The sequence below is a fragment of the Cupressus sempervirens genome, chromosome 9 (genome assembly GCF_028749045.1).
Source record: "Cupressus sempervirens isolate cs-2001-9-10 chromosome 9, ASM2874904v1, whole genome shotgun sequence".
Taxonomy (NCBI): domain Eukaryota; kingdom Viridiplantae; phylum Streptophyta; class Pinopsida; order Cupressales; family Cupressaceae; genus Cupressus; species Cupressus sempervirens.
The window spans coordinates 658,208,304-658,231,963 of record NC_143126.1 but is presented as its reverse complement, the minus strand read 5'-3'; the positions used below and the strand labels follow the sequence as shown (position 1 = coordinate 658,231,963).

The window sequence follows — 23,660 nt, the reverse complement described above, 5'->3', positions numbered from 1 at the left end:
CAACATGAGAGATGATCTCTTAATATGTAGACCTTGCCACTATGATATTGCTTGGGAGTTTTTTGGTATATGGGGGAGTTCCCCTAATTTTGGTCTACTTACTAATTAGATGGTAGAAGTTTCAATCAACTAAGTAGTAGATGTTTAGATGGGTTGATAACTGGAAAAAATTCTAAGTATTTAAAATTATCTCTCTTGATAAAAGTTAGGTTTTGTTGTTTTTGCTCTAAATTGTCAAATTTATTTTATAAAGACTGAACAAAGTTGTATTTATCTCTATGATACACACACACACACACACAAATATACATACATACATACATACATACATACATATATACATGTATATATATGTATATCTATATATTTATATATGTAAGTATGTATATATACATATATTCATGCATACATATATATACATGAATGTATATATGTATGTGTGTGTGTGTGTGTAGTATATGTATGTATATGTATTTATACACACACACACACACACATACACACACATGTGTGTGTGTAAATATGTATATATGTATGTATATCAGATACTCTATTTCCAAATTTTATGTTTATCTAGTACAAGTGGAATAAATTGTAGTGTTGTCTTCTTCTTTGGAATGGATATGTATATACATTCATATGTGTGTTTGTGTGTGTGAGAGAGAGAGAGGGAGAGAATATGCATATATGTATGTATATCAGATACTCTATTTCCAAATTTTATGTTTCTCTGATACAAGTAGAATTAATAGTAGCATTATCTTCTTCTTTGGAATGGATATATTAGATTTTAAAAATGTATTCTAAGCAAGCATATATTTTCTCATCCTACATTTTGTTCATCTTATAAGTAGGAAAGATCATATTTCTATATTCTCTTACAAAAATTATTACATCCATGGAGAGGTTTTGATAAAATTAAAGTGAGTATATTTTAGACCATAATATAGAGGCTATTATATTTATTCTAGCTTAAATTACTAGTAATTGGGTTTTTAAGAAACTGTATTGATGAAAATAGATGCTTATGTCTACCAACTCTCAGATAAGCCTTCCAATTTTTGGATAAAGAATTATACATGAGATTTGACTCTAAGATATAAGTTTTTTTTTTTTATAGAATTGTTTCTATTCTTATTTTTAGCCTCAAATTTAAGAGAATATCTTGAAGTTTCTTAGTTCCATCTTCTAAGAAAACAAACAGTCAAGGGAATAAGTATCAGGAGAATCTAAAAAGTCTCCTTAAGTATTTATAGGAAGGAACCTGACTACCCCAGTCGGTGAGATTTTCAAGATGAATACCATCATTAAGTTGAAGGGCCCTCCCTCTCAAATATCCTTTGATGAACCAATTTATGGTATTCATCTTGGAGAAGTCCTCAACACACACTTTTTAGTAGTTCGAGATGTGTTCAAAATCTTGGGTAGGAAATTTATTATGACTACTTACTAGTATAGGATTCTTAATGATATACCAACAATGGTCCTGGCTATGTCCACTCTAATTGACATTGATGAGGGTAGCATGAATATGATGGTCAGAAATTTGTTTAAACTAGAATACTTAGGTAATTTGGAGAAAGTTTTGGACAACATGAGATATAATCTCTTATTATGTAGACATTGCCACTATGATATTCCCCAAAATGGGTGTCACCTAGTCCTGCTCTATCTAATCATTTCTTCCTTTAATCTAACCAAGGTGATTTAGTGGTTTTCAATAATTGATAGGAATGTTTCCTTCCTCTTGTGTCTTTTCCTTGTGAAGAGGACCTCAATTAGAAACTAACTAGAGTAGTATGTTGCTAAAGAAGATATTGGAGCTTGGAAGAATGAAATAGAAGTAAGTTTGGAATGCTTGGAATTTCCACCACCTGAAGAAGAGGAGGTCTCAAAGGTGGAGGATTCACCATCCTTATCTCACATGCTAGTTGTTTCATCTATCTCCACTTTTGTTCATTTAAAGCTTCGCTTTAGGATCTCTATATATTGCGGGCCAATTTTTTTGGATGTACTAGGATTGCCAAGTCCTGAATGAGTCTTTTTAATTATTAATATACTTTTTTTTTTGACAAATTCATGTCAATTTGTGATTTTAATTAGTTGCCTGATGGATCCGTGTTGTCAAATTTCTACATTTAGATTTTAATGTTCCTAGTAGATTTATGACTTTGTCAAGATTCTCCAACTTCCTAACGAGTAGCATAGAAAGTTGTTAGATGTTTGTATCTATATTTTTTCAAGTCACATTGACATATGGGTTGATTGTTAATAAGAGAAAATCAAGGATGTTGTCTCGAATAATTTTTTATATTATGTTATTTGATGGTTTCAGTTCTATAAAGGGCAATACTAAAGGACTATCACCCAACTTTGTCTTCTCAGTGCCCCTTGAGTTGGTTTGTATTATCATTTTTTGACTTAATATATGGCTTTGACCTCTTGCTTATCAAAAAAAAAAAAAATACATTAATTAAAATTAAGTTTAATATTATAATTACACACTTTTGGCGAGTGAGTAATTTAATAGTTGAGTTTGGAATAAAACAAATGTTTCATATTAAGGTCTAAAACATTTGAAGAAAATAAATAAAATAATTATTTTATTGAATATTTTATATGCATGAGATAATTTTTAGTGATTGGGTACAACATTATGCGGAAAAATAGGGCTGAAAAGGCTATATTTATGCAATATAACTAAAGAAAAGGCATTAAAGTTATTGTTCTTTATTTTCCAGAAAGCCATAATAACTATAAAGATAAGGTATTGATTGTTATAGAGAAAGCTAAAAATAGAATTGTCATTAAAAATTTATCAAATATAATGACATAATTGTCATTTAAATTTCATCAAATGTAATAAAATAGATGAAAAAATATAACAAAATTATAAACATATTTTAATGTTTTTTTTTTTGGTAAGCTCTGCCTAGGGGGCAATACCCTTTGTATTATTGGAAAAAGAGAGAGATTACATAGTATGTAGGAGCTATCTCTCCATTTATGAAACTAGTTACAAACAAGCTATGTTATCCATTTCAATGAAAGAGATACCCAATCCCTTTGCCAATAGAGAGAAGCCTTGTTGTTACTTCTGTTGGGAATAGTTTATTATTTGCTTGACAAAAGGCCTCAAACTTACTCATGTCATACTCCTTTGCGACACAAGTCTTAAACAACTTCCTAGCCTTCTTCATCAGTTTCTTCTTACCTTCGGCTTCCAGACAAAATAGGCTCAACATACCTCCACCAGAGATGCCAGTGTCAATCAAATCTAGGGTAATAGTCACCTCCAGATAAATCTCTTCTATAATCATACTTCATATCATACCATCTTCAGTCATCGGATGTCCCAATACTTGGATAATGGGCTGAAAAAGATCAAACACCATCTTCCCATTGTGCACATGGTCTCTTGTCCAGTGGTCCACACCCAACGAATCAATCATTGTTGCCTTTTCTTGATCATTGGAATGCTTAAAAATTCTAGAAACTCGTTCCTTCACTATCTCCACCAATGCCACTTCTTGCATAAACCTACATCTGATACCCAAGACACTTGCCATCTATGAGAGGAAAATGGATGAAGACACTTCTCCTTAAAAAAGAATTATTGCCACAAATTTAGGATTGAAATGTCTACAAATATAGTTTGACACAAGATGTACAAGGGTTGCATGACAATCTTCTACCAAGCCGTTTGATCTGATAGATTCTACTATGAATCTGAAAAAGATTTTCTCAATCTAAAAGTGGAAGAAAAAGGTCCTAACTCATGAGAAACTCCACTTCAAGCAGGAAAAGTGCCACCTTTTGTCACTATCCAATGCCCTTACTCATGAATGACCGAATGTCCTCTAAAAGAATCTCCTTCAAATACAGTTGCATGTGATCACCGTACTCAAATCCCATCACTTCATTATAATCAATCCCTAAATTTTCTAGTAGATATACTGCCCTGTTACCTTCTCGGTAAACATGTTGAAGTTGAAATTAGCCCATTGACCTCAAATGTTTTGAGATTTTTGGGATCCAATCTTCTAGTCTCCATGATTGTAAACCCTCTTTGCTAATCTATTGATGATGACCTTTGAATCTCCCTTGATGACCAAGTTGAATATTCTATTTTATGCACACCATCTAAGACCAGTTTCCAACATAGAGATCTCTACAACATTATTTGAAGTGATGCCAATGGGACTTGCAATTGCTTTGACAACATGGATCCATCAAGCAACTAATTAAAATCACAAATTAACAAGAAATTGTTCAAAAAAAGTATATTAATAATTAAAAAGACTCATTCAAGACTTGGGCAATCCCAGTACATCTAAAAAATTTGGCCCACAATATATAAAGATCCTAAAGGAAAGTTTGAAATGAACAAAAGTGGAGATAGATGAAACAACTAGCATGTGAGACAAGGATGGTGAATCCTCCACCTTTGAGACCTCCTCTTCTTGAGGTGGTGGAAATTCCAAGCATTCCAAACTTACTTCTATTTCGTTCTCCCAAGCTCCAATATGTTCTTTAGTAACAATCTCTATCTTATCATTATAGTTATTACTATTTTTTAGAAAATAAAGAACAATAACTTTAATGCCTTTTCTTTAGTTGTATTGCATAAATATAGCCTTTTAAGCCCTATTTTTTCGCATAATGTTGCACCAAATCACTAAAAATTATCTCATGCATATAAAATCTTCAATAAAATAATTATTTTATTTATTTCCTTCAAATGTTTTAGAACTTAATATGAAACACTTGTTTCATTCCAAACTCAGCTATTAAATTACCTACACTCCAAAAGTATGAAATTATAATATTAAATTTAATTAAAATTAATGTTTTTTGATTTTTTTGATAAGCAAGAGGTCAAAGCCTTATATTTAGTCAAAAATGATAATACAACCCAACTCAAGGGGCACTAAGAGGACAAAGTTGGGTAATTTTTGGATAAAGAATTATACATGAGATTTGACTCTAAGATATAAGATTTTTTTAAGAATTGTTTTTGCTCTTATTTTAAGCCTCAAATTTAAGAGAATATCCCAAAGTTTCTTAGTTCCATCTTCTAAGTAAACCAACAATCAAGGGAATACATATCGTTAAGAGAATCTAAAAGGTCTCCTCAAGTATTTATAGGAAGGAACCTGACTACCTGTTGGACGTTTGTTTTGCACGAGGTCAACGGTAGGAATCCATAGTGTAATTCCTCTCTTGAAAAGAAAATCTTTTTAAGGATCCACTCCAAGTTTCAGTATTTGTCTTGTGACATACCAAAATCCGCTTTGTAGAAGATAAATGTGAGTGTTCACGAGGAGGCCTTTGCTGGTTCTAAAAACTCTTTTATCTTCGAATTGAAGTAAAATCTGTTCACTGTCTCAAAATATCACACCAAAAGAACAATATTTTTGTATTTTTTCTATTTTTTAATGTATGCAATTCTAACAATGCAGCTAATATGAGGTCCTATTCTAATAGGGGGTTAGCAAAGAAAATAACAAAACTGAAAGCAAATAACATGAAATCAAATGACTTTGAAATTGAAATTCCTAAACAAACATAAGCTATAGGACATAACACGCTGCAAGTTAAACCTTCAAAAAAATTGACAGGAAACTAATGAAAATAGGAGCAGCGCTTCCTAGAATCCACTGATGCAATCATCGGTGAGAATCTTTAACAAATCAAATGATGTTTCACTCTTCATCAAATCGCAAGGCCACAAAAAGTGCACTCATGCGAGACAAAAAGCTATGTAGACACAATTGGGTGATCTCTTCTCAAGCTCGTTACATCAACGAAATTCATATATCTATAGCAAACACTAGAACTAAAAGATTGCACATCTAGAAACAACACAATAAACCTTAGCTCAATCACAATCTCATGAATAAAATCCACAAAACAATGACACGTTCAGGCAAGAATAACTACACTCCGAATGCTAGCACCAAAAGCATAATTTTATTGCATAATAACGATGGCCCTTCTTACATTTTACAGTGGGGTATTTATAAGAAATCATCTCTTCAATTTGTGTTGAGAGTGAGACATATCTTGATGCAATAAAATTCTTTTAAAACATTTAAACAAACTAAATATATACAAACTAACAATCTAACTGGTGCTTAGAGGAACTCCATCCATATTTTATTCATTAATTGGATGCATGAATCCTTTACATGTCAAAAATAGAGAAATCATGAGAGAGAAAGTAAGAGGAAGCCATCAGTCGAAGTGGAAGTGCATGGAGGCATTGAAAATGGAAACTGGCCCTTCACTAGGCATGTGTTAGAGTTAACTTTCCATTAGAATGTGCTCCTGATGCATGGAAAGTGCTATTTTTGGAACTGGTAGTCAATTGTCGGTGCACCTCTGAATTGTGGACCTGTGGGGCTGCGGACCTCGACTGGGTCAATATCTCAAAATTTTACTAAGTGTCAAAATTAAAATTCTGGCATCTGGGTTTTGTTCATCTTTATCCTAAAGCTATGCTTGGATGTTTGCCCTTGAATTTCTCTATAATCTCAGTAATCTTAGTACCATCTAGAATATCCAAAGCCTCATACTTGTCTTTGACCTTTTGTTTGTAGTTGTCCACCTCAATTTGAGTTTCTACAAAATCTCTGAGTTTGGTGTCCAACTCTAAGAGTGCTTCCTCTGTCTTGAAGGCTTGTCTGATGTCTTCATCACTGGCTGCTTCCTCTAAAGTCTTTCTGAAAATTTTCACAATTACCTCAACTGCCAACAGTTTCTCTCATTCTTCATCTTCAAAAATGTCCAAGCATGCATCACTGTACAACTTTTTTGCTTCCAAAATTCGCTCTCGGGCTTGGTCCTTGAGCCTATGTATCTCATCATGCAATGTTTCCATCACTTTATTTCCATCTGCAATCTTTTCTATCTGATCATCTATCATGTCTAACTCCTCTCTGGCATATACATCAATCAAAATGCGGTACCTTTTCCTTTTTATGGTTTGTAGAGTTTGTAAATCCTTGCTCCATGCCCGTACCTCATCGATGATATTGAAGTCCTGCCTCAAAATTGCCACAATCTTATCAACATTCTCTTGTGTAGCATGCAATAACCTCAAACTTCCTATGATTATAGTGACACCCTTATCTTCAAGGCTATCTCACCAATCCTAACAAGCTCTCAAAAATGGACTGAGCCATACACCTTCCCCTTCTCTAAGAATGGTATTCAAAGTCTCCTCAAGGCGTTCAAAATCAAGATGACCAATAACTTCAGCTAAATATCCCTTTAAGATCTCAACTTGCCTTCGAAGTGTTTTGATTTCAATCTTATCTTGTTCCATATGGCTGAGAACCTCCTTGACTCTTAAAGTCATCATTTGTTGGGATGTATCCCATGTAGGCTTTCCTAACATAATATCTTTTACTTCATAGTCCTCAAGACTAACAACTTATGCATCTGTGCCTTTTGGAGGGTGAGCCACTTGTGCAAATAAGTCCTGGTTCCGGGTAGTAGTAATGAATGCAAATGGCATTGCATCATGTAATGGAGACTCAGGCTTGTTCAAAATCTCCACAATGTCACAAATATCATCCTCTGAAGCACAAAATTGATGCTTGGCACTTCTCATTATTTCCTTTTGAAACCATCTTGGAATATGCCTTTCTATAACCTTGGCTCTAGATGATGAAGGGATGTGTTCAACTACCTCCTTCCCTCTATCGCTCTTGCTTGGAGTCTCCTATCATAAGGGTTCTTCTTCTGTAGTCTTGGTTTCTGTAGATCCCGTAGTTTGATCCTCAACTTCTTGAGAAGGTTGTTGTATACATTCTACTGTCTGTGCCTCTTTTGATGGCCCATCAGTAAGCCTTGGTTCTGGTTCTTCTTGTAATGACAATTCCTTTTGAACATGTTCTTCTGAATTCAAAGGTGGAGGTGTTACTGAAACCTTATCTACCATCATAACTTGAGGTGAAGATGGGGGAATGAGATGAGGTGAAGATGGGGGAGTGAGATGAGGACCTTATGTATCGGGTGGCATCTGCATCCAATCTTGCTGTTGAAATTCACCTGTAGGGGTATCTCTAATCTTATCTCCAACTAACTCTATACCCACAGGCATAAAATCAAAATCCAAGATGGAGAAAACACCATCACCTAGCTCCTTTTGCTCATTCACCCATCGTTGTTCTTCATCTTCTGAAGAAGAGAGTTCTACCGTTTTAGCTTGGGTGGGTGATGGGGTATTTGTGGCATTCTTCCTTCTTTCCAATTCTGTGGCTTTGGCCAGTCGAGTTCTCCTTTGTAGAGGCACTTGCTCCTCCTCTTCATCTGACTTTGTTTCCCCCTCATCTGATTCTTCCTCGAAAATATTTTCAGGAATAGATAGATTAGGCACTAATCTTTTATGAACTCTTTGCCTCTTGTTCATTCTAACCTTGATCCTCTTTTGTTTCTGTGGAAAAAAATGCCAAGATAGGGTCATAATCAATTCAGCTGACTGCACGGTCTCAGGATGTGATGTTGCATTTACTAATCTAGAATGGATTAGTGCAGACCTCATAGACGACCTTTCGGTTGGACTGTTACAAACTCTTAAGAACTCTCCCAAGTCCGTGTCTTTGATCTCAGCGTACTCATTATTTAACCATGATTTTGGGGTTATGCCTTGGAACTTGTAAAAAATTGGTTTTGCTACTGATCTGAAAGTGGACACCATTTGATGATAATACCTCTCCCTCCTTGCTCTCTGGTAAGAATGAGCAAAACAAAAGGGGAGGGAGGGTTTTATAACCCTCTCTCTCTTGTGTAAAGCACACTGTGCCTCGATGCGCATGCATGAGATTTTTTTTTATTTTTTTTGAAATTTTTTAATTATTTTTTAACTCTAAGACTCCTAACTATAATCGTATTTCTTCTCCCGACTCTTGAACTATGAGTTCGGGAGTCGAAAAAAGTAGGGGGTCCCCATTCCTATTGAGGAATGGGGCATGTGCTGTGGACACCACAACACTACCCCAGTCGGTGGGGTTTTCAAGATGAATACCATCATTACATTGAAGGGCCCTCCCTCTCAAATATCCTTTGATGAACCAATTTATGGTATTCATCTCAGAGAAGTCCACCTTAACACACACTTTTTAGTAGTTTGGGTTGTGTTCAAAATATTGGGTAAGGAATTTATTATGACTACTGACTAGTCTAGGATTCTTAATGATATATTAGCAATGGTCCTGGCTATGTCCACTCTAATTGATATTGACGAGGGTTGCATGAATATGATGGTCAGACATTTGTTTAAACTCGACTTCGCAGGTAATTTGGAGAAAATTTTGGCCAACATGAGATATGATATCTTATTCTGTAGACATTGCCACTATGGTATTCCCCAAAATGGGTGTCAACTAGTCCCACTCTATCTAATCATTTCTTCCTTTGATCCAACCAGGGTGATTTAATGGTTTCCAATAATTCATAGGAATGTTTCCTTCCTCTTGTGTCTTCTTCTTGTGAAGAGGACCTCAATTAGAAATTGACTAGAGCAGTATGTGGCTAAAGAAGATATTGGAGCTTGGAAGAATGAAATAGATGCTTGGAATTTCCACTACCTAAAGAAGATGAGGTCTCAAAGGTGGAGGATTCACCATCCTCGTCTCACATGTTGTTTGTTTCATCTATCTCCACTTTTGTTCATTTCAAGCTTTGCTTTAGGATCTCTATATATTGTGGGCCAATTTTTTTGGATGTACTGGGATTGCCCAAGTCCTGAATGAGTCTTTTTTATTATTAATATACTTTTTTTTGACAATTTCGTGTCAATTTGTGATTTTAATTAGTTTCCTAATGGATTTGTGTTGTCAAATTTCTACATTTAGATTATAATGTTCCTAGCAAATTTATGACTTTGTCAAGATTCTCTAACTTCCTAATGAGTAGCATAGAAAGTTGTTAGATGTTTGTATCTATATTTTTTCAAGTCACACTGACATACGGGTTGACTATTAATAAGAGAAAATCAAGGATGTTGTCTCAAATAATTTTTTATATTATGTTATCTGATGGTTTCAATTTTGTAAAGGGCAATACTGAAGGACTATCACCCAACTTCATCCTCTTAGTGCCCCTTGAGTTGGGTTGTATTATCATTTTTTGACTTAATATATGGCTTTGACTCTTTCTTATCAAAAAAAAAAAAATTACATTAATTAAAATTAAATTTAATATTATAATTACACATTTCTGGAGAGTGGGTAATTTAATAGTTGAGTTCGAATGAAACAAATGTTTCATATTATGGTCTAAAACATTTGAAGGAAATAAATAAAATAATTATTTTATTGAAGATTTTATATGCATGAGATAATTTTTAGTGATTGGGTGCAACATTATGCGGAAAAATAGGGCTTAAAAGGCTATATTTATGCAGTACAACTAAAGAAAAGGCATTAAAGTTATTGTTCATTATTTTCCAAAAAGCCATACATAAGAATCAATTGATTTTAACTAATCATATCATCAATAAATAATTTTTACAATATCTAAACTTAAAAAGTGTGCATGTAAAGTATATAAAATATTAAAAAATGTGAAAGTGAGAAAAACACTTGATATTGGTCCAAAAATGTATCATTAAATCACTAATCAAGAGTAACAATCCAAAAATTGATACAATAGTATTTAGCCTACCACAAGTAATAATGAGGGAGGGTAGAAATAACTATAAAGATAAGATAGAGATTGTTACAGAGAAAGCTAAAAATATAGTTGTCATTAAAATTTCATCAAATGTAATAAATTAGATTAAAAAAATTATAACAAAATTATAATCATATTTTAATGCTTTTTTTTGGTAAGTTATACCTAGGGGGAAATACCCTTTGTATTACTGGAAAAAAAAGATATTACATAATATGTAAGAGCTATCTCTCCATTTACGAAACTAGTTACAAACAAGCTATGTTATCCATTTCAATGAAAGAGATACCCAATCCCGTTGCCAATAGAGAGAAGCCTTGTTGTTACTTCTGCTGGGAATAGGTATCATTTGCTTGACAAAAGGCCTCAAACTTACTCATATCATACTCCTTCATGACACAAATCTTAAATAGGTTCTAGGCCTTCTTCATCAGTTTCTTCTTACCTTCAGCTTCCAAACCAAATAAGCTCAACATACCTCCACCGAAGATGCTAGTGTCAATCAAATCCAGGGTAATTGGTACCTCCAAATAAATCTCTTCTATAATCATACTTCGTATCATACCATTTGTAGTCACCAGATGTCCCAATACTTGGATAATGGGCTGAAAAAGATCAAACACCATCTTCCCATTGTGCACATGGCCTCCTATCCAATGGTCCACACCCAACAAATTGATCATGGTTGTCTTTTCTTGATCATTGGCATGCTTAAAAATTTTGCAAACTTGTTCCTTCGTTGTCTTCCACCAACGTGACTTCCTGCATACACCTACATCTAATACCCAAGACACTCGCCATCTATGAGAGGCAAATGGATCAAGACACTTCTCCTTAATAAAGAATTACTGCCATAAATTTAGGATTGAAATGTTTACAAATATGGTTTGACACAGGATGTACGAGGGTTATGTGACAATCTTCTACCAAGCCATTCGATCTGATTGATCTCTTCTATGAATCCTGAAAAAATATTTTCTCAATTTGAAAGTGGAAGAGAAAGGTCCTAAACTCATGAGAAACTCCACTTCAAGTAGGCAAAGTGCCACCTTCTATCACTATCCAATGCCTTTATTTTTGAATGGCTGAATGTCCTTTGAAAGAATCTCCTTCAAATACAGTGGCATGTGTTCACCGTACTCAAATCCCATCACTTCATTGTAATCAATCCCCTAATTTGCTAGTAGATCTACCGCCCTGTTACCTTCTCAGTAAAAATGTTGAAGTTGAAATTCTCCCATTGACCTCAGATGTCCTAAGATTTTTGGGATCCAATCTTCCAATCTCCATGATTGGAAATCCCTCTTTGCTAATTTGTTGCTGATGACCTTTGAATCTCCCTCGATGACCAAGTTGGATATTCTATTTTATGCACACCATCTAAGACCAGTTTCCAACATAGAGATCTTTACAACATTATTTGAAGTGCTGCCAATGGGACTTGCAATTGCTTTAATGAACCGCCCTTCTTCATTTCAAATGATTACACCAATCCTACTTCTACCTAGATTACCTCTACTAGCCCTGTCAAAATTTAATTTCAACCACCCCTATTGAGAGGTTGCTAAGTAACCAAATTTCTGATAGCCTTCTTATCTCTCATGAAGTGATCCCCTCTGGATTTGAATGACCATAAAACTTCCATATCATGATCCTATTTAGAATGGTATCTATATGCAATGAGCCCCAAATTGATTTTTTAATACACAATGTATTTAAAATATGTATCTCTTTTAATGTTGCTCTTAATATCTAAGTCCTTATTTTATTAATAAATTTGTCTAATATAACATATAAATGTAAATAAGTAGCAAAATATATGAAATTAGTATATGTTAATGCTCAAACACTAAACACTATTATTTCCAAACACATCTATGTTACCCAACATATAAAACACTAACTCATTTTATTAATAAATGAAACTACTACCAATCGACAACTCCAAGGATGGTGTCCACACAAGCAATGCATATATATATCGAACACATAAGAAATAGGAGAGGGAAAAGATGATACTGTATATTGATGCATTAATTCACACACTCACAAACAACCAATGAAGTAAAATAAGAAGTGTGAATGACCAACCATCAGGGGTTCATTTCATCTAAGAAGGTGCCAGACATATGGTGGTCATGAAGTTATCAAAAAACTGATGGTTAGTAAGAAAGAATGAAGGTTACTTCAACATGCGGAGGACCATGTCAGTGTGGGGTCAAATGGGGTTTTGGACCGAAAAGAGTCGAGACATATATACCTTCACTTTATAACCATGCCCACATGGAAGGATAGGTGGAGCATTGAAGGAAGGGGAAAGATTATAATTGCTACCACTGAGACCCCTCAAGTCATCCATCACATCATTATAAATATATATTTGTAGCGAAGGAAGTGGTACAGCCTATGATAGAGGTAAGTATAGGAAGATTATAAAGGAGGTTGCATTTCAAAGCAATCAAAGCCTAACTCCCCAAGGTAAGTCAAGGATATATTAAGCTGTCTAAATATTATTATTAGATGGTATACGTTAATTTAATGTGGCGTATCTTTAAATCAACATATATGCATATTCAAAATCCATATATATATGCAATTACTATATGACATCAAATATATGGGGATTATATATTTTCTAAACAATTATTTATGGAATTAGATCATAATAGAATAAAATAATATAATTATTAAGCATATGATCCAAGCATGTCTTGGTGGAGGGCATTCATTAGAATGTCTTAATATGATCCAAGTATGTCTTGGTCGAGGGCATTCATTATGAATGTCATGAAAGGATCCAAGGTTATTGCTTCACGTATTTTGTATCAGAGATGGGTTCATTCCCATTTGGCAATTATGATGAAGTAAATGGCAAGCTCTAGGTGTCAATATCAGAGATATGTATTACTACCTATTTGGCTAGCATGACAGAGATGATGGTAAAGTGTTGGTATCAAAAATGGGTGAAATACCTATTTGACCAAGAACACTACATAATGGATACAACCTTTTTAATGTTGGTATGCGAGAATTATCTGCATCTGACCAACATGCTTGAGGAAGTACAATGGAAGGAATATTCTAATGGTGTCAACATATGCATGTGCGAACCTTAAAGGGTGCACTCTAGAAAAGAGGGTTGAATAACTAAGGGTTAGGTAACCCAATCTAGAGACGTATTTAAGGTTGGGTGACGATAGAGGGTAGAATAGTAACATATATTTTTAATATTGTATAAATTCTAGCATGGGTTTTGCAGGTATTAATGTCCTAGTTAGTGGGGAAATTATACTATACTTCAGCCCTTGGGTCCTGATGTTAACAACTTCTTCAATGGATTCTTTAATGTTTTCCTACAAAACTTCAACTCCCATCTATTTCTCTTCAAAAATCCTATGATTTCTCTCCTTCTAGATATGCCATACTAGCATAGATGGACTTACTATCTAAAGAATTCCCCATTTGGAAAATCTCCTATCCAATAGCCACGAAAACACAAAAATCTCTAAATAATTTATTCCTGACTACATTCCAATTCAATCTACCTATTAACCACTCCCAACATTGTTGCACAAAAGGACACCAAAGGAGGAGATGGTCCACCATCTCCTCATATTTTTTACACAAAATGCACCAGCTCGATCCCTCAATACCAATACTCTTCAAATGATTGCCTATGAGAATCCTACCATGAAGAGCAACCCATAGAAATATTCTTACTTTTGGAAGCAACCATTTTCCCCAACAAAGAATCAAAGGCCACTCAACAACTCTAGTTTTGAACCTCTGCAACTCATAACTAAGATTGACCTTATAATTCCTTGATTTAGATGCACTCCATAATAGTTGATCTTCAGGATCTAAGGGAATCATAATTCTAATTGAAAGGAGATCATATAATTTCCTTTGATACTCTAGGGAGCTTGATCCTGCTGATTTCCAACTTATCGAACAATAATTCTCATGACTACTAAAATAATCATCTAATCTTCCCCCATCACTGCTTTTGTTTTAGTCACCCAATTAATACCCTTGAATTAATTGATTAGCAGAGGATCTCCATTCCAAGAATCATGCCAAAGCTTTTCTCTACACCTATTTCCTATTTTCCATGTAAGATGTTTAGTAATGAGATTTCGACTGTTTAAAGGAAATGCCACATATGAGATCCTTTGTTCGCATTGGCCACTATAAGAATTATGTTGGGGTTAGCAGAGTCCAAGTATTTAGCTAAAACAACTTTACCCCATGGTTTCTTTGGATATTTGTACATCTTCCATGCCAATTTAGCTGCCAAAGCATGATTCTATAGTCCAACATCTTTCTCGTACCAATACTGCATGTTTTTTTGATTTGCAAGCCATGTCCCAACTTATTAGGTGGTCTTTTTTACTTCCTTTGATCCTTCCCACAAGATGTTTTTTAACGAACCATCAATGGATGTTGTTGCTTTGTTAGTCATTTGATAGACTGACATGTAGTATATAGGAATGGTTGATAGCATCATTTTTATCATTTGTATTCTACCTACCTAAGATAACAACTAATTTTTCCACCCTAGACCCTTTTGTTGAAATCTATTTGATTTATCCTCTCATATCTTGGGGTCAAACCTACTTACGAACAGAGGGACCCCCAAATATACAACAGGGAATTCACCTCTTACAAATCCCAATATATTAATAATATTATTCTGTAGGCTCCTGCTGGAATTGAGAAAATAAATCTTGGACTTCAACATGTTTATGCATTATCCTAAACCCCTCTCATAACTATCCAACACCTCCCTAATGACCAACACTTCCCTAACTGAAGCCTCCCCAAAAAGCATAGTATCATCAATAAATTGTTAGTGTGAAATCAGTTCAGAAAAATTATGGATAAGACTCTCTCCCTACCAAACCATATTTGTTTGTTTTGTAATGTTCCTAACAAGAAATTTTATAATCAAAACAAAAAGGAATGGAGATAGGGGATCGCCTTGCCTCAATCCATTAGTTTCTTGAAAAAAACCACAAAGAGAACCATTGACTAGAATGGAGAAGTGGACAGAGGATAAATGGTGGATGATACATCTAATCTACTCTTGACAAAAGTCGAATCTGGAAAAGACTTCACATATAAAAGACCATCTTACTTTATCATATGCTTTATTAATATCTAATTTGATAATCATACCTAGATTCTTTCCTAACTTCATAGAATGAATAACTTCCCTTGCCATTAGAATATTGTTTGAAATTTCATGCCTAGGGATAAAACCATGTTGTTCAGCCAAAATATACCTGTCGAGTTTTATCTTCAATCTATTAACCATTGCCTTAAAGATGATTTTGTAGATAGAATTGTAGAGTTCTTAGGAATCAAGACGATGACCATATTGTTGATGTCTGTAACAAATCTCCCCTTCTTCCTAAAATCCTCCACCACTTTTAATATGTCTTCCCCCATAAAACTCCAGTGTTTTTGAATTTTTTTTGAAGGAAAATCATCTAGGCCTAGCGTCTTATCCAGTAGATTGTAAAAGGTGGTTTTTTAACCTCCATAATGGAAAAGGAATGCATCAAATCCAAATTTTTCTCTTCCAAAAACACTTTCAGAATCACATCAAGCAAATGTTGAGGGTCCGAAAAAATAGAGTCAAGAGATTCCTCTAATAGAGATTTAAAATGATCAACTGCTTCCTTTGTTATTACGCATTCATCCTCTAATCAAACTCCATGGTCCTTTTGAATACAACTGATCCTACTGTTGGCTCTCCTCGATTTAACTGAAGCATGATAGAACTTTGTATTCAGATTGCCAATACAAATCTAGTTATCTCTAGACTTATCCCTCCAAAATGCCTCCTCTTTATGTAGGATTTCTGCTAGATCATTTTTCAACCTTTTTTCTTGTAGGAAATCTTTGTTAGTAATATCATCCGCTATGACGTGGTTGTTAAGAACATCCAATTCTACTTCAATACTTATTTTCTCCACGAATATGTTTTTGAATGAATCCTTATTCCATCTTTTAATATATATTTTTAGCATTTTCAATCTTTGAGAGAAGTAATAACTTGGTGTCCCAATAAAAATATTACTCTTCTCCCACCATGATTACAAATTTGGCAAAAAATCCTTATCTCTCCACCACATGTTTTGAAATCTAAAGCTTCCTTTACCACTTTGAGGAGATTCTTTAATAGAATGTTGAACTAGGAAATGGTCTGACAGAGAGAATGGAAGAATACAAGAACCCATTTTAAAAGAAGATTTAACCCAAAAAGAACCAACTAGAAATCTATCCAATATCTCCATGATTTTGGTGAATTTCTCCCTATGGTTAGTCCATATGAATTTACCATTTTTTGTGACTACATAAAATAAATTATTTTGATGCACAAACATGCTAACATCCTCCATGATTTGAGAATACGTCCTTAAACTCCCAGACTTATCCTCTTGATCTAGTAAGGCATTACAATCCCCTGCTATAATCACCTTGTTGTTATCAATCAAGGACAACATCTTTGAAATCTCTATCTAAACCTTAAGCTTTTCATTAGATTTTGTGGGGCCATAGACATTAAAAAAGGGGAAGTCCAAGTTATTCTTCTGACAGATTCCAAAGATCCAATGGGAAGATCTTTCTAATTTTGAGACATTTATGAGATTTAGATTCCACATTATATCCAAACCTCTCGAAGCCCCAACCACTTCCTGAAAAAACCTTCCCACTTATGACAAAACGACAAGAAACTAAGAGCTTAATCAAGATTGATTTTTGCCTCCTATAAGAAAACCAAATCCCCTTCCATTTATTTAACTCTCATTTTACCAAGAGTTTCTTGTCAAGGGCCAATAATCCCCTGACATTCCATGTAGATATTTTCATTTCTCACCAATGGAGCATCCTATTCACTGGGCTTTCCTTAAATAATAAAAAACATTGATGATCCCTATCTCATTAGCCCTCTCTTCTCTTTTCTACATGTTAGAACTCCTTCCCCTACCACCTTTGGTTTTACCAAGAAGAACTTTGGCTGATTGACTCACATTTCTTGGATCAGCATTTTCTAGTTCCCCTGAAGCAAAGAAACTGCCATTAGATACTCGATCATAATCCACTTCGTATCTGATTGCATATGGGTTTGTACGGCCTTCTTCTCCACAGATGGCTTTCCCCTATCCACTAGATTTTCTTTCAATATAGAACATTTCCCCTCTTCCAAAATTGAATTTTGCTTTGGAGATACTATCTTTTGTTTCACAAAAATAGTTTTTGTAACCATTTTCTTGGGAACCCAAACCTTGTCTAGTTTGTCCTTAGGTCAATGATTACCCACAAGGAGATTATTGCCCTCTTTTGTGTGTCAAAATTAGGCAATTCAATTTCTACTTTTTGCTTCCAAATTCCACTCCCTGATTTGAGATTGATAGTTGATGGGATTCTCTTGACTACTGCAATCTTAATCCTTGCATAGAGATATGAATCGTTATTGATGATCTCTGCATCCACTTCCAACAAAGTACCCATTGAACGTCCAATATGCTCTAAACACTCATCCCCCAATACCCAATAGGAAGATTATACAACCAGATTTAAATCGGTTCCTTGTATACTGCTAATGAGATCATATCAAAATTCATTTGTTATGCTTGCAAATATAAAGGGGAATAATTGTAGACCCAATTTTTTTGCCCTAGGATTTTATTTTTGATTGAATCTTCTCAAAAAAAAATAATGAAGAAACCTAATGGAATGAATTTCAGAACATTGTCTTCACACCAATACTTAGAGAACCATTCTTTGATTTGCAATCTATTAAACCTCGGACCAATAAATCTACCAATAACTGCCATCTTCCTCCATAGATCAATATCCAACTTGATCACTTCAGAAACTTCAATGTCAATTAAATCCCCTATCTCCATCATCTGATTCACTAATTTCTTCCAAAAAACACTCCTTCCCCCCTTGAATCCTTGATCTTGGCCTCCATTCCTACGTTGCTCAAGAATTTTTCTCCACCACCGCATCTCTTCCACATATTTTAATGTTTCTATTTTTGATGCTAAATATTTAATTTTAATATTTTTAAATTATATAACAAAGTTCGAGAACTCTTCGGTTAAATATAATAACTCTTAACCTTTTCTTTATAATTAAAATTAAGAATTTATAAAAGTTAAAAAACTTATTAACTTTTTTAACTCTTAAAATAAAACAACTTTATCATTCTATTATATTTTTTTATGGAGGTTCAACATTTCGCCTAGCCTCTTTGGTTAAGAACCAAGGACTGAGGGGTATCCATTCTACCAAATTCACTCGAGGCACAATTCTATTAGAATTAAGTTAAATATGTAAAATAAAATCATTTAATAAATCAAACAAGCTCATTGAATTTAGACTATTTTACAAGATTCTATATTTTAATTAATGTATAATTTTTAAAATATACTTAATTATGATGTTTCATTTTACAATAAACAATATATGTGTTAATAAATATTTAATAAATAATTATAATAATTAAAAATACATAAATATATTATATAGATTTAAATATTTATAAATTAAATTTATTTTATGTATAATTATTTTTAAAAACAAGAAATACATTAAATCGTATCATAAAATCAAAATAACAAATATTATATATATTATATTTTATTTAAATGTTGATGTTTAATTTTATTATGGACATATGCAAACAATTTAAAATTCATAATATAATAGAGCAAGATGCAGGAATGTTGAGGCTTAAGGTTTAACGACTGGAAAGGTGTAAGATACATAGATAGTGGAGGGAAAAATCAGTAGCAGGGTAGATTCAATCCCTTTCAAAGGCATGAGGGTTTGACCTACTGGGGCCAAAGAAATGACAGATGGGAGGTAGGTTGTCATGTCCCCTTTTCAAATAATTAAAAATAATAATCTTTTCTAAGGCAGGCAGGCCCAAAAAAGCGAAGTTTCAGAAAAAGGGGATAATCTTTGGAAGCTAATGGACTAATAAATGAAAATTATTATTAAAACATGTTTTATTAACCCCTCTTGGATGTGAGTTAGGTTTATGCCCTCTTTTAAAGAGTTTGGAGGCATTTTGGGTGGATTCCAGAACTTGATTTTCGCTTATTGCTTTGTTGTTCTCCAGAGGCTGCCAAACCTATGGAGAAGGAGACCCAAGAATGGGAGTTTTTAGGTTTCTAGGAAGGCTAAGGATAGGATTTTGAAGCCATTCCATGTGCATGCTCATGCAAAGTTTTCCTTTGTGCTGAACAGTGAAGATTTGTGAGTTTTCGGGTGTGTTTTTTGTAAGAGTTTGGTGTTTTCGGTTGAGTATTTCATATCAGTTTGGGTTGCTGCTATATTTCAGACTTTTAGATGTTAAAATAGAGCTTAATATATGTATTTGGTCATGATTATACTTCTATGATAGATTATTAGTGTTTTTGTGGTGTTTTCAGGCTATTCCGTGTTGTTTTCGGGAGCCCGAAGAGCATTGTTTTTATCCTCCGTTTGGGAGCTGTTGTGTAAATGTTATACAGATCTAAAAATATCATTTTTTAGGCTGTTATGGTGCTGAAATTTCTATAAAAATGTCCACTTTCAGATTTATTAATAATATGTGAAGTTGTGAAGTTTTTGGCACTATTTCGGGCATACCCGATTTGGAGTTTATTGAGAAATTGGTGGATCTTTGAAATATTGGTTGTTTGATTTTAAAGATCTGATTAGAGGCTTGAAATATCATATAAAATCAGAAAAGGGACATTTCATAGGTAGGGATGACAAAGGACTCAATGGAGAAAAGTTGGGAAATATGATGAAAGGGTCAGACAAGATGGGACTGGGAGGATTAGAAACATTGGAAACAATGGTCACCCAATGCAACATTTTACTTCTTATAACTTGGGGCAAAAAGTGGATTTTGGAAGATTTCTTAACTCATGTGGAGACTACAAGTAGTGGAAAACTAGGAAGAATAGAGGATTAAGGAACCACAGTAGGAAAGATGTACACACTAGTACATTTGGGCCCAAATTGTGATGGCAGCCTCTCGTAATTACGACAACCAACTATCACCCAATCGATAATAGTACAAATTGGCTTCATCGAATGGGCATCAAACTTTTGTTGTCCCAAGTTGTGACAACAAGCTAGTCCTTCACAATTGGTATGCCTAAATCTATCGCAAATTGGAAAAAAGAGAGGTGAAGAGTACCTCTTCATGCCATCATAATTTGGATGACCTACTATAGAAATTATGAAGATTGACATTTTTAGTCTATTGTCTCACTTGCGATAGAGTTGTTGTAGGCCCAATGGGCATCCATCTGATTAGATTTTGCAATGACAATGACATGCCACAACAATGTTGTTTGAGTGCTGGTCATCCAATAGATGTTACTATCGCAGGTGCGACTGTGTGCAATGACAAAGTTGTGAGAGTGACAACTTTTTGTCAGGCAAGACATCACAATTGTGATAGCTCACTAAATTATCAAAAAAATTTGGTAGTTCTCATATTCTATTGTTAGTTCCTTCCATGGCAGAGAACTCTAGAGGCGTAGGCATCCAGACACACCCTAATCTCATTCTAACCCGTGGGCTAGAGGACAAGCCTTGAATCAACATTCTAATATCTTTTGAAGCATGAGTGAAGTCATTGAAACAATATAGATCATATTGGAGTTTCAAACAATCCCTAACAAGATTACATAAAGAATTTAAGAGAAAAGTGTGACTTAAGTCTTAGGTAAAATAAGGATTGCGCTAGTGCAATGATCACATCATTTGGATCACATTGTCTACCACTTGAACATACAAGATTTCTCAAATAAGGACAAACATAAATTTTGTATTATTGTCTTCAATTAAACAATAGATATTTAATACATAGATCAACTCTTGAACAACTTGAATCTAGTTTCTTTGCTTTGTTCAACTTGCGAACAACTTGAATGACAAAGATAAGTCCAAGTTATAGGCCAAAGAGCATAAGCAACTCCAATTTTATAAAATGCTAAACAAAAAGGGAAAGAAAATTCACCTTCATAAAATCTTCCTAGATTATGTAATCACACTCTACACAAATGACTACCATACCAAATTTTGTAAAAATGTTACAAAAATTTGCTCCATTGAAGCCCTGATCAAAGTTGAAATAATCTCAATTATATAGTAATTAATCAAACTATAATTACCAACTCCAAAACATACCAGTGTAGTATAGGATAAAAACTCAAGTATTTTGGATAAATTTCAAATTATTAAAGAAACATAACAAGACCTCATCGAGCTTTACAATAGCTTTATAATCTATGTCTCAGTGTTTTGCAATCCCTACAACATGTATTTTCAGTACTTCCATTCTTGCTTGTTCACTTGCAAGTGGAATCTCAATCTTTCTATCCAAACGACCAAGTCTAAGTAGGGCTGGGTCTAGAACATCTGGACAATTTATTGCCATGATCATTTTACCTACATTTAATGTTGATATTAACAAGATTTTAAGGTCATAATGAGAAATACACTACCTTGAAGAATATTAAATAAGTTAATAACATAGTTTCTTGATTAATGCAATTGATTGATAATTACAACAACTTGAGCACCTTAAAACACAATATCTTTCCTAATTGATCAAAACCATCTAGTTGGTTAAGCAATTCCATTAAAGTTCTTTGAATTTCTCAATCAACACTTGTTCCTTCACTAAAGTGACATCCATTGATTGCATCAATTCCATCCATAAATATGATGCATGGCTGCAACAAAGCCCCACTATAACATTAAGTATTTCATTTATATGAATCAAAATACTTGTTAGTAAATTGCAATGCAATTATTAAGAGGAATAGGGTTGCAGGCATATAGAGAAATACTAATTAGTGTCAATACCTTCAAATTCTTAGATGTAATGAGCTAATAATTCAACATACAAAATGTTTTGAAAAAAAAACTATTATTATATTTAAACAAAATATTAGCATTTTTAATTATATTAACAAACACCAAAAATTAGTTGTTTGATGTTCAAATGAATAAGAAGTCATACACAATGATCCCATGCATAACCAAACATTTCCCTAATCAACCTTGCACTTTACCAACATATTTATCTATTATAGCACTTGAAACCATCTAAAAAATAGTATTACAAAAAGAAGGCATAAATCAAACATCAAGTACAAGAAATAAGAAAGTTGGATTGCATAAAAGTGAGATGGATAAAAAAAAAAAAAAAAAAACCTAAGCTACAACCTTAAGGAAATTGGCATCAATGTTACTAATAATAGCTCTTGCTAATAGTGTCTTTCCCATTCCAAGAGGGCCATATAGAAGTAATCCCTGAAATTGGAGAAAAATGAATCAACCTCTATGAAAGAATTCAAACAAGAATAAATAAAACAAGGAATTTTAACTTTACATAAACAAGTAATTACCATGATTAATTTGCACCCCAGACAAATTTTACCTTAGGAGGTTTGATTCCAACCCTAAGAAAGAGTTCAAGATTCATTAAAGGAAGAGAAATATACTCTCTCAACTCCCTAATTTGATATACTAACCCTCCTACTATTGAGTAGCTCACATTGCAAGGATCCTCATGTAGCATATTATAAACAACATGGTCCACCTACATCCAATATACACAAACAAAATTATTAGTCTTTTTTCCAGAAAATCCCTTCAAATATTCTAATATAATTTGTGCTTATTAATAGCTTGTCGATGTGAGATTCTAATGCTAGGTACCTCATGAGGAAGAGCCCTCATTATTGTAAGTGTTGTCATGTCAAGAAAAACAAGTGTACTTGCAGTGAGCTTATCTTTATCTATGTTATTCTGACACCAAACAACATATCTTGGCCTACTGCTAGCTTTCATAATTACTATACAAAGAAAAATTTGTAATCCTAAAATTAGAAAAACTAATTTAATTTAATAGTACAAGCATGAACAATTAAATATTAATTTGTTCA

General features: G+C 33.7%; 1 pseudogene; it reads right to left on the bottom strand.

Annotated features, from left to right (window-relative positions):
- LOC149540460 (26S proteasome regulatory subunit S10B homolog B-like) overlaps nt 1-23,660 on the bottom strand; it is a 75,724-nt pseudogene that overhangs the window by 43,177 nt on the left and 8,887 nt on the right.